Source organism: Dipteris shenzhenensis, chromosome 32 (assembly GCF_047967505.1).
Source record: "Dipteris shenzhenensis isolate YYH24624 ecotype China chromosome 32, Dip_SZ_1.0, whole genome shotgun sequence".
Taxonomy (NCBI): Eukaryota; Viridiplantae; Streptophyta; class Polypodiopsida; order Gleicheniales; family Dipteridaceae; genus Dipteris; species Dipteris shenzhenensis.
The window spans coordinates 27,057,540-27,070,153 of record NC_141627.1 but is presented as its reverse complement, the minus strand read 5'-3'; the positions used below and the strand labels follow the sequence as shown (position 1 = coordinate 27,070,153).

The 12,614-nt window shown below is 43.3% G+C and overlaps 1 pseudogene; it reads left to right on the top strand.

Moving 5' to 3' along the window:
* The first annotated feature begins 1,938 nt into the window (after window positions 1-1,938).
* Window positions 1,939-12,316, top strand: LOC147880531 (uncharacterized; annotated as a pseudogene).
* Window positions 12,317-12,614: the final 298 nt, after the last annotated feature.

The following is a 12,614-nucleotide window of genomic DNA, read 5'->3' as shown; positions in this document are numbered from 1 at the left end:
TCTCAATAGGCCGTTTGCCCTGGGATAATATGGCATCGACTTTCTATGTATAATCATGAATTCACTGAAAAAAGCAAGTTATGAAAAACGACAACAAAATCATGCAAACGGCAAGTCAACTCCCTTTTGGGGAAAACCAATTCACCCCAAGCAATTCCTAAAGGGCGTTCTCATGTAGGCACTTGCATGACCACATGGTTTTTGTTCTGTGCATCTGGATATTATGAAAACAAGAAGCAAAAATGTGCAAAGGCATAAACCAAGACAACCTTACCCATTTAGAGCCAAATGTAAACTTCATAGCCATGCCCACATCCTTTGCAATCTTTTCCTTGTATGATTGCATTGTTCTTGTGTCCATGCTACAATCCATGTCTTCAAGTTGTGGTGTTGCAATGTATTGAAGATGGCCATAGCCTGATGCCATCCTTGGAGTAATGTACTTGGCATTATACCAATAGATATTTCTCTGTTTCAAAGCAGAGGACTTCTCTCCAGCATGCATTTGCCTTCCTAAATCCTCATGAATGGCAGTAAACTTACCTAAGAAGCACTTGACTGGTTCCCACTCCTCAAAGTCTGAAGGAAATACATCTGCTATGCACAAGTGCTATTTCAAAATACAATTTCAAACTGACTCATTACACTAGTTCTATTTCAAAACACAATTTCAAGCTGACTCATTACACTTCAAAATCTTACACAAAATGCAAACTTACAATGCGATGGTATTGTTAATTGATTGCTTGATGGAGGAAGGTGCATGTCCTTCCCCATGTAGATGTGTTGCACCTTTGCAAGCAATCCTTTCTTCCCAAGCTTGAACTTCATGATGTGGCCCTTCCATTCATGCAAAAGATCACCTCTTTTACTCTTGGGAAGCTTATGTGGACCCTTGGCAGATCCTCTCCTAACTATCCAATTATTCAAGCTGTAGGTGCAAGGCACCCATTCACCCAGTGCATTTTTGCTCTTGTGGGACACAGAGTACATGTATGGTCTCCTCACCATGCTTGTACAGAGGTCACAACAGCAATAGTGGACTAGAAAGTGCAGCTTGGAGGGAGAGATCAGCTCCAATAGACGGAGAGAGAGGGAGAAGGTATAGAGGGTGCAACTGAAGGTTGAGAGAAGGTCCAAGAGGTGCTATAGCTAGGAATGGAGGGAGAAAGAGTAGAGGGGGAGGAGCAGCTACTCCAGGAGGTGTTGTAGCTAGGAACGGAGGGAGAAAGAGCAGAGGGGGATGAGCAGCCGCTACAGGAGGATTGTAGCTAGGAATGGAGGAAGAAAGAGTAGAGGGGGATGAGTAGCTACTGCTATAGGAGGTGCTGTAGCTAGGAATGGAGAGAGAATGAGCAGCTACTATAGGAGGTGGTGGAGATGGAGAAACACAGTGGACCAAAGCAGCAGGAGGGGGCAGAGAAGATGCCAAATGAGTTCCCACATTTGAAAAATGGAGGGAGAATGGAGCTGGGGACCAGAGAAGAGGAGGGGGCAGGCCTGTAACGAGCTGAGAGGGGGGAAATTTTCACCCAGAAGGGCCTACCGCCTCTTGAATGACTTGTAGGTTTGTTTGGGGGAGGTGCATATGGGAGAAGGGTCAAGCATGGGTTGAGGGGGGGGGATGGTTTGAGTGGTCCCCAGTGTAAGAGGAGTAGCCAGTAGGGGCTGTTTGCAGGTCTACCCGCCCTCCATCTCAACATGGCATTGCCCCACAAAAAGGAGCACTCCCATTGGTACACCTCAAATACCTCACTAATCCCTTGAAATTAGGAAACACTAATTGGGGGCCCTTTGGAGACCCCAATTCTCCCCTAATGAGAGAACAAAAATCAAGTTCTACTTGCATACTTGAACATGCTAGTGCACAGAGGGATTTTCAAAAAAAATCAAATTGGGTTCTTGTTAGTGGGACACACACATGATCATATTGATCAGATGTTCAGTAGGTTCTCCGTCAAACTTGCAAAGAAAAGTGCCTTCGATCTTTTGCAAATTTGCAGTGTGCTACAAGATGCATATGTTCCATTCAAGCAATTGAGGAGACATATGGCTTTAGATGATATGCAACTGGACAAGGTGTCTATGATGCATCATTTGTGTAGCTCAATGATCATAGCTTTCAACATCAATTTAAAATAGAGAAACAGGATGAAAATACTCTCATGTGGAGCAAAAAATATTCCAACTCTAAAACTTGGCTCCCATAAGAGGGACTCAAGTTCTTATTATCAATTCCAGCATGTGCAACAGTTCGAGCTAAACACATGCTACTCTCTTCCACAAGTGAGATAGCAAGGTCCCAAAAATATAATTGTTCAATGGATCTTCTTCAGTGCTTGAATGAAATCAAGGAGGTAGTGTGGGGTGCACATGCATATTTTCTAGCAAGTACACTACAATGGTGGCGCAACTTTTTTGTACAGCAAGAGAGACTCATTGAGGAGTTCAAAAATGATGCAATTCAGATCAATGTACCATTTTTGTGGCGTGAAATTGAAGTTTCTAACACAAGCACCATGGATTGTAGTGCAACAGTCAATGACATGCCAATTGGAGAAGAGTTATTAGCAATGGTCCATGGAGAAACAAGGGAAATGTCAGGTGAACAAAAGGGTGATTTGTTTCAATGCCATGTATGTAAGGACAATGTGGTTGTCAAGTACCACATCTCCCGCCAAATGTTATATTTTGCTTTCCAATATAGGCGCTGGAAGAAAATAGGTGGCAATTGGCTCCCCCTTGACTCTAACGATGATGATAATATAGGGGTAAGTTTATGTATTGGTTCTTATTTAGGGGATGTCAAGAATGTGATTGTCACATCACAGTGGACCCTCACGGACGTGCGGGAACAACTATTGGTCATGGAGGATGGCATGTCTATGTCCTTTCACTTTACCTTAAATGGTGAAAAGGTAGGAAAGCATGCAGAGAAGCTCATGCATAGTGCCACTTTTATCCCTCCTACAATATTGAAGATAGTCTAGAAAATGTGGGGTGGAACAATTGTGGATTTTGACATTTTCCAATTAATAGTGGTGCAATTAATTTTGATGTTTTGAATGGTTTTGTTTCATGTCAATGTCAAGTTTTTCCCAAAAAATTTATAATTCTTTTTATTTTTTATATTTAGAACATTTGGGTATATATAGGTTATAAAGTTACTTTAGTTTCAAAGTTTCACTATCATAGCCATAGTTCTCCTAGCTACCAAACTACCATGGATTCTGCTAGGTCTGCCTTCCACGATTTCATCTCTCGTACTCCATTAATTGATAGAGAGGAGGAGTTATTTCCACTCTTTGATAAGAGCATAGATGTCCTAGGCACCTACTTGGGAGCCAGAGATGATTTTGAAGACCTCATCAAGTACATGCAAGACTACATCATGAGTTTTGCATATCAACTTGATGAGTCTACAAAAAGATGGGTCCCAATTGATTATTTGAAGTACTTGTTCAATCAAGAACCCAGGTTCGTGAAGCATTTAGATCGCTTTCGAGCCCCCAGCTCACACCCCTAGGGTTCAGGGAGGTGGACACTGATGACCTCCTAGCATGTGGAGTCATCGGAGACACAAGAAATAGGTTCCTATCCTGGGAAATGACCTTTATTTTCCTTCTCCAGGAGGGACAAATGGAAGAGGAGGCCTTGACCTCAAGCCCTGACCCTGCCCCTGCCCTTTCCGATCCTCTTATTTCTATGGATGAGCCCAACATCTACAATGAAGATCCCATAGATGAAGAAGCTGAGGAGCGGGAAGCTGCATTGGCCTTGGAAGTGCTCCAACGACCTCCTGAACCCCATTCTACTTCTAAAATTCCATCCACCTCAGGCACCACCTATGTTGACCTTGCAACAATGATATGGTTTCTTGCTCCCCTTCTTGTCAATGGAGAACAATACCTCTTTCTCCATGACATAGAGGTTATGTTTGGTCTCCGGGAGGATGAAGCTCTTGGTATCCTGTGTGGATACAAGGTGGACATGACTATGCAAGAACCTGGGTTTTTGGGAGTAGATGATTCAATAGAAGAGGTTCTTGCTTTCACACTGGCCCAAATCAAAGATGCAGAGACATCAATCTACTCCGACCTACCTGATGTTCCAGAAGAAGCCTCCACATCTCACTCCAGACAGCAGGAGGCTTCTGGATCCATCCTCATTGACAAAGAGGAAGGGATTGAGCATGATGACTCCATAATGGTAAGAAACTATGAGCTTTGAATTTCTTCTCTCTTGGTATACTTTTGCTTTAATGGAATTCTAATGTAATGTTGGATTGTTGTAGGAGGCATTTGAGGTCGATTTATTCTCATCTCGACAACGCCTTGTTCGTAGTAGCTTCGACCGAGATCACTCACTGGCACATTACCTTGGCCAAGCAAAAGGGCACTTTGTGGTTATCCACAAAAAGTTTTCTCCACATGGCACTGATGACCTCTCGAAGTGCAAGGCCTTATCAAGAGTAGAGAGAAAGGATGTGAAGCCTTATTGTATAGAAATTTTATTGTATATGAATACAGCTATACTTTTTATACAATGCCCCATTTTGTGTTTTTTACAAAATTTATTTTATACTATCATTGTATTTTGTAACTTTAATTGTTGTTGGCATTAATATTTTCATTCACTATTCTATTCAAAAGCATGCGATCAGATAAATATTTGTGCTATAATGGTCATTTCTGAGCAATCCAATAAGAATCTCACCACACAACAGAAGGCAAATGTGTTCGGCATTGCACGGGGAGCCCAAAAATGGTAAAACCCGCTATGGTGCATATGGGGTCTATTTGACTTGGTCAAACAAGCTCGAGTTTTACCATTTTTGGTCCCCCCACGTGATGTCGAACACATTTGCCTTCTGTCGCACGGTGAAAAAACATCATTTGACCACTCCAGTTCACACTGAACTTGCATAAACTGATGGAAAGCATCACGTAACATGTATAATAACATGGGAACAGTAATAGAACATAAAGATATCTTTTATTCATTGGCCTCAAAGGTTAGAGATTTACAAAATGATTCAAGTTACACCAAATGAACCTAAACAACATCTAGGGCCTAAGGGAGGGATCGGAGCGGATGCGCTTGGCGAGTGCAAGGCCCTTGTCCATCACTATTACTCTTTTGGCATGGATAGAACATAAGTTCGCATCTTCAAAAAGACCTACTGTCATTTGCTCCGTTGCCTCCTAAATTGCTCCCATAGTGACTGAAGTGAAACACACATCACTCTTGTAATGCTGTGCTATTTCACGTACAACACACTGGAAGGGTGCATGGGGAATGAGATTGTCCACAGTGGTTTGGAACTTGCGGATCTCCTGAAGTGCCTTCATGCCTGATTTTTTGCACCTCTTAATATTTGGGGGACCCTGCACTGGCCTTTGGACATGGCTCCATGGCCGCTTGTCCGCTTTGAACTTCTTTCACCTCTCCTCCCTTGCAACCACCTCTTTAGACCCCTCTTCTTGTGTCTGGTGGGTCATTCAAAGTGGCTTCTTGTGCCTAGGGATCTGCTTTGTCCTTGGTTTCTTTTCCTTTTCATGAGGCTGTGAGACAGCAGGTTGAGGCTCTTGCTCAGCTTGTACTAGAGGCTCCTCATATCTGATCATCTTGAGGCACAAAGGGTTGATGGTGCTCTTCCGCACGGTCTGCTTGATTGGAGGATTGGGGCCAAGTCGGGCCAAGGTTCATTATATCTGTGAGCCTGCCAAATAATTCCTCTTATTGTGGCCCGTGTAATCTCTCCATCTCCTCTCTTTGCCTTTCTTGTTCCCCTTGTTCATCTAGATGCTCCATGCTAGGACCCCACCGAGGAGGGAGGGGCAGTTGATTAGGATTGACTGGACTATTTCGCCCCTCTTGGGAGACCTCTCTACTTCCACGGTTAGTTGTGCGGAAGGACTGAGAGGATCCTTGATCATGCTTGGATCCTTCATCGTGCTAGGATTCCTCATGGTGTTGAGAACCCTGGGATCCTCCATGAGAGTCAGATGGTGGGGACTCGCGTTACTTGGACTTCTGATGATGAGAACCACCTTCAGATCCCTGGTGATCATTGCCCTCTTGGCCACTAGGGCTTGCAGTGTGTTCGGAGGCCATGGCGTTCTGAGGAGGACAACGGGTAGCGCCTAAACAGCATCCAGTGGGTCTAGCAGTTTATTTAACTCGTGCCATAGAAATGAGGGATTTTAGGGTTTTGAAGTGCTTTATATAGTCTTTTTGAAAGCACTTTAGGGTTTTTCTTTTAAATTAGGGTTTTTTGAGTACACCTCCTCCCCCCCCAGTGTTTTGTCACGAGTTCGATAATACTTAATCTTCACCACCCTCCCTCCCAACCCACTCACCCCTCCGCCCTGCCATGTTGCACATGCAATTCTACAATTTCCAAACAAATTTTTGAATTTTGGAATCTATAATTGACTCAAAATAGTGTTAACTTTATTCATCAAACATTTTACATTTGGGGCTCTCTTAGGACCCCAACGCCTCCCCTGTTTAACTCTACATTGCAACCAAAGTGCAACCCCTTGGCTCCCTATTGAGGACTTCCAAGAAGCACATCTCCTTGTCTTCTTGACATGTTGAACCGCTTTTGCGAGACTTGAGACCTCTACCTTATTGCGCTTGAGAGTCCTGGCATCTAGACATCTATAAAACCAATCGAACATTTTGTGTAGTGCATTGCTTCGCGCAATACAACCCCCATGCCTTGTATTCTTGAAGTATGCTACCTTTGCTCTGTAGTGTGATTTCTCCATTCCTTGAGTATTCCAAATGGACAGAGGGCCCCATTGCTCCACAAACCATGGTGCATGTGCGTAAAGAATATGCTGTAAAGAAAAACATTGTATTAGAAACATAAACTGACTCAAGTTTAAAGAAAAAAATTTCAGCCTAAGGAGGATTACCATGTAATGTGTAATATGTGACTCTCCCCGTGCTTCTACCATCAATGATATGAATTCTCCTAATGCTGTCTTGAATCTCTTATAATGAAGCTCATCTGTTTGACCTTGTCTAAGCAACTTTTATAAATGCATCAAGCTTTGTCCATAGTTTTGCTCTCAAAGTAGCAATTCGTGAATGTGAAGCTTGATTTGTGGTGCACTCACACAAATCTTTCCAGTACTCCCAACCTAGGGTGCTTTGAGCCATTGTATGTTTTTCTTTATCAGCATTGTGGTTGGACAAGAACCTCCTTGCCTTTCCTCCACCCATGGACACTTTAGTTGGAAGATTTTATGTCTTTCCTGATTGTTTCTTGTCCTACTTAAGCTTCACATTGCCTCTGTGTAGTCCCATTAGTGAGAGCAGGTCTTCAGCTTTTGCAATGCATTGTGCAGATACTTGCTGTGGCCTCAAATTCCAAGCATAAACTAGATGGAGATAGAGTAACTTATCAAGTATATGCAGTTCAACATGCAAAGTACACACATGTACCTGCTCCAATGGAATTGGTAGAATGGGATCCCACTTAGGATCCTTTTTGTGATGATCAGGGGCTGCACTTTGGTTGCAAGAAAGGATGCCATTTTCCCACTGTAGGCTTCCCTTTTACATCTTCTAAGAGTGGGTGCAATACAAGCATGTCCATTTTGCATCTACACCTGTATCACAACCATACAAGTACTTGAGGGTCTTCAAATCACCATCTAGATGCCATTCAACTTGAAATGTTCCATGCCCATCCACAATTAATGTTTGCCTTGCCTCTTGTCTTCGAATAATTGACAGGATGCCGGTTCTCTCTAAAACCCACTTCAATGTCTCGTGGCACTCCTTTGGGGTCTCAAAGGCTGCAAGCCACCATATGTCCTCAAATTGGAATGAGAAACCCTGCTCAACTTCCTCATCCCCTTGAGCAAAATGCAAGGCATTGTTCACAATACAAATGCTCACCCTCTCTAGCTTGTGCTCTTTTACCAACTGAGTTTCATCCATTTTTATAACAAATACTAGCTTGCCATCTATACAATGAAATAGAAATTCAGTAAGGATATAGAAATTAGAAGAAATAAAGTTGAATGTGAAGAGGGAATTTGCCTTACCTTCTTCTCTCATCCCATAGAATTCGACCATGGCTCTCTACAAATTCTCTACATCCATGTAAACATTATTGAAAGCATTCATCTCAAACATTTGGATGCCAGATTTCTTTTTACTCTTCCAAGTCATTGTGCCACTTACACAATGGTATCCTCCAAGCTTTTCTCTAGCACATTGGTTTGTTTCTTGATGTGCAAGCCTTACAGACCACCGTGTTGGCAATGGCATTGTAGATATCTTATACTTTTCCTCCATAGCAGACTTGAAAATTTTAAAGCAGACTTGTAAGCTTCACGACTTACACTAGTAGCATCACAAGCTCCAAGCACCTCCTTTGCTTGGACGAGGCCCTTGAAATCCTTCATTACCTCTCTAGCAACTTGTTTATGTAACCCTTTTTGTCTAGGGTCCTTCAACACTTCCATGACATCACTTGGATTTATTAAACTTCTTAGAACATATGAAGGATCACCATCATCCATTTCCATTGTTCCCATCACATCCTCCATGAAATTCCTAAAGTAGAGTACAAATGAGTCTTGGTGGAAAGAATGCAACACCACAAATATTTGGGGGTAAGAAATTTCATTGAAAATTTGGGGAACTAACCTTGCAGCCCGTATTCTCATCTTTCAGGCACCACTATTGGTTGACAATGCATCCATAGATTGCAGTTGTCTTTTCCTCTCCTTTAGTCCCAAAGGTGTCCCCTTCAACTTTTGTACTCATTCTATCGACTTCTCTCGTTCCTTCTCCACAGCATGTTGAACTTGGCCATAGATAGACCTTTCCAAATCTTGTTTGATTTCACTCTCTTTCCCTCTTTCTCTTATTTTCTTTTCCTCTCTTTCCTCTCCTCTCTTAATTTATTTCTCTCCTCTTTCCTTCTCTCTTTTCCTCTCTTTTCTCTCCTCGCTTAGTTTCTTTTCCTCTCTCTTTTCCATCTTACCCTCTTCCTTTCCTCTCTCTTGTCCCTCTTACGCTCTTTCTCTTATTTTCTTTTCCTCTATTTTCTCTCCTCTCTTATTTTCTTTTCTCTCCTCTCTTACTTTATTTCTCTCTTCTTTCCTTCCTCTGTTTTCCTTAAGAACTCTCTTTCCCTCTTTCTATTATTTTCTTTTCCTCTCTTTTCTCTCCTCTCTTAATTTATTTCTCTCCTCTTTCCTTCCTCTCTTATTTTCTTTCCCTCTATCTTTTCCATCTTACCCTCATTCTTTCCTCTCTCTTTTCCATCTTACCCTCTTTCTCTTATTTCCTTTTCCTCTCTTTTCTCTCCTCTCTTATTTTCTTTTCCTCTCTAGGAGAAGGATGAACCACAACTTAAGAGGGGGAAATGCACATTATGTACAGGATCATAAGTTGTACTCATTGTACATGCTTTCACTATGTAGTCACTGTGCTTGCTTATGCACATACTACTTTATTTTCAGTTTTGGATGCTATCATATGCACCAAACGAAATCCAAAAAAAGGTCTTGTACATTACATCCTCTACTTACCCAGTGCAATTTAAGAGGGGGTGTTAAAGATAGTGTAAATTGCACTATCCACATAGGGTATAGGGGCAAACCCTAACCCTAAGGGGTTCACATGCATATCTTCATGTTCATTGTCAATACACTTAGTGTACATGTAGCTATATTGTGTGCACTCCTCTCTCTCTCTCCCTCTCTCACTTTCGCTATCATTTCTCTCCTCTCTTTTTCTTCTCTCCTCTCTTTTCCTCTCTCTCTCCTTTTTTCTTTCTTTCTTTCCTCTCTTTTCCTATTCTTCTCTCTCCCACTCTTCTTTCTCTGCTCTCTCCCTCTTCTCTTTTCCTCTCTTTTCTCTCCTCTCTTATTGTGTTGCCCTCTCTCTTTTCCCTCTTACCCTCTTTCTCTTATTTTCTTTTCCTCTCTTAATTTCTTTCCCTCTCTTCCTTTTCCACTCTTTCTCTCCTCTCTTTTCCTCTCTTTCACTCCTCTCTTTTCCCTCTTTCTCACCTCTCTTTCCCTCTCTTTCTCTCTTTTCTCTCTCTTTCCCTCCTCTCTTTTCCCTCTTTCTCCCCTCTCTTTTCCTCTTCTTTATTTTCCTCCTCTTTCCCTCATCTTTGTTCTCTTTCTCTCTCCATCTCTCCTCTCCTTTCCTCCTCTTTCCCTCCTCTTCTTTCTCTCTTTCTCTCCATCTCTTTTCCCCTCTTTTCTCTCCTCTTCTTTCCCTCCTCTCTTTTTCTCTCCTCTCTTTTCCTTCTCGCCTCTCTTTTCCTTCTCTCCTCTCTTTTCTCCACCATCTTTTCCTTCTCTCCTCTCTTAATTTCTTTCCCTTTGCTCTTTTTCTCTCCTCTCTTTTCTATCCTCTTTCCCTCCTTTCTTTTCCCTCTTTCTCCCCTTTCTTTTCGTCACTTTCTCTCTTTTTTTCTCTCTTTCCCTCCTCTCTTTTCTTGTCTTTCCTCTTCTTTCTATCTTTCTGTCTATCTCTTCTTTCTCTCTTCTCTTTTTCCTACTTTTCTTGGTTTGTAATGTGTTCTATATGCCCGTAATTGGTTGTTTTTTTCCACTAGATTATAAGTGGACAGCCCAAATCACCGTTGTCTTCCCTAAACCTTTTAAAACCCTCTTCCTCATGTTGCCACCATTCAGCATTTGAATAGCATGCTATCCCATGTAGCAGAGAAAATTAAGCATGATGAAGGACAGGTGAAGTTTAATGTGGAAGTGCATGCACGTGGGTGGGGTTGAGATAGATCATCAAGGGAGGAGCATCTCTTGAGGTTCACAAGAACCAACATGAGGACCCTTTGCAAGGTTTGGAGGAACTGGTTTGAGCCAAAAATCAAGAAGGAGGAGACCGCAAAGGATATTATGGATTGTGTTGACATCTTCTTGGACCATGGGTACATCATCTAAGAAGAGTATCAGTATATAGAAGAAGATGTGCAAGATGAGGTCCCGAGTGTGACCCTTGTCGGCGAGGCTTAAATGTGAGTGTAACTTGTGCCGAAATGTGCGCGTGATGTAACGAACGTGTAGAGCACAAAAAATTGAGCGATTTTCCTTTTTGGAGCACCCTCAAATTCTTCCTGGATCAAGAGATACGACTTGATCTAGGTGGAGGGGCAAAAGGAGTGCAAATGGTGCTCAATGATGATGTGTCACTGTGAGTTACATGCAGTGATGATGTGGCACTGTGCTTAGCAAGAGGTGTGCCAGTGAAGCTCTGTGCTGAGGTGGTAGGAGTGTGCACATGCAGTGTGTGCACAGTGTGCCTGGCAGGGGACTGTGCCTGCAGGGGTCAGTGATGACTGGACTGCTCAGGTGGCAGTGCTGAGGTGGCATAGATGATGTCAGCAGGGTGACGTGGCACTGATGATGTGGCATTGATGACATGGCCTAATGACGTGGTAGTCGGTGGTGATGTGGCAGTGTGGATAAGCTGATGACGTGGCAATGGATAAGATAAGGTTGCCACGTGTCAACTACGTGAGGTGGCAGATAGACCTCAGGTGGCCCTCACCCTTGGAGCCTTACTGTGGTTAGGTAGGGACCCACTGCACAACCCCGGGTCATCGTAGCCTTACCATGGGTAGATTCTATCCTCCACGTGTCAATTTCTGGAGGACCGGAATCTTGGAGATGCTTTGGAATCTTTGAAGATTCCGTCTATGGAATCGGTCCGTAGGTGTTCTGCTTGCTCGTGTCGATTTTGTAGGAGGGACGTGGCTTCAGCAAGGTGGAATGCACAGCCTATGCTGACACCTGAGGGCAGCCCGAAGAAGGCGCGTCTCTCTGAGCATCTTCCTTCTCTCATTTCTTTTTCTCCTCTCGCTAAAGATAGAGAGTTTGAGCAAGTAGTGGAGAATACAGAGGGCGAGGCACAACCCAGAAGGTTGGAGCCCCCGTGCTTTGCTTGAAGGTGCTGCTGCTATCGGCGAGGTCGCTTGAAGTGGCCGGCTCGTTGGCGCTGCGAGCTTGCTAGAAGCTTGGCTTTCACATTCGTGGTGGCACCTGGGCTACTGCTGCTGGAGTCTCGCTGGGAAGAAGGGCTTTCGCTTGGCGATGGCGACTAGAGCCTTGAGCTCTGGATGCCGTAGCTGCTGTGGACAGCATCAATAGTTGTTGGAAAGTTGGCGTTGGCGCAGCTGAGGTCGTTGATGGAGAAGGAGCCGGAGGTGTATTACATGCGGGGCACTGGCTCGCTGAAGGAGCGGGGCATCTGGAAGTCGATGAGAGCTGTTGTTGCAGACTGGATAGCGCCGTTGTTGGAGCTGCCTTAGGGAGGCTCATCGAGGGAGCATGCTAAAGGCCCGGGGGGGTCACTCATCATATGTAACCCTATCACGTGAGTTCAACAGAAGGATTTTTTTTATTTCTAAAATTTACAAAAATAAATATACATAAGGGACTATTTAAAATAGTTTTGGAAAAAATTTACATATTTGTATAGAAAAGGGGTACATTTTATTAATGAAATTTTTTACAGATAAGGAACTTTAAATATAGGCCTTGATCGCACGTGATATAGAGGGTTTATACATAGTGATCCCCCTGAGGCTAAAGGAGTCGGTCGCTGGC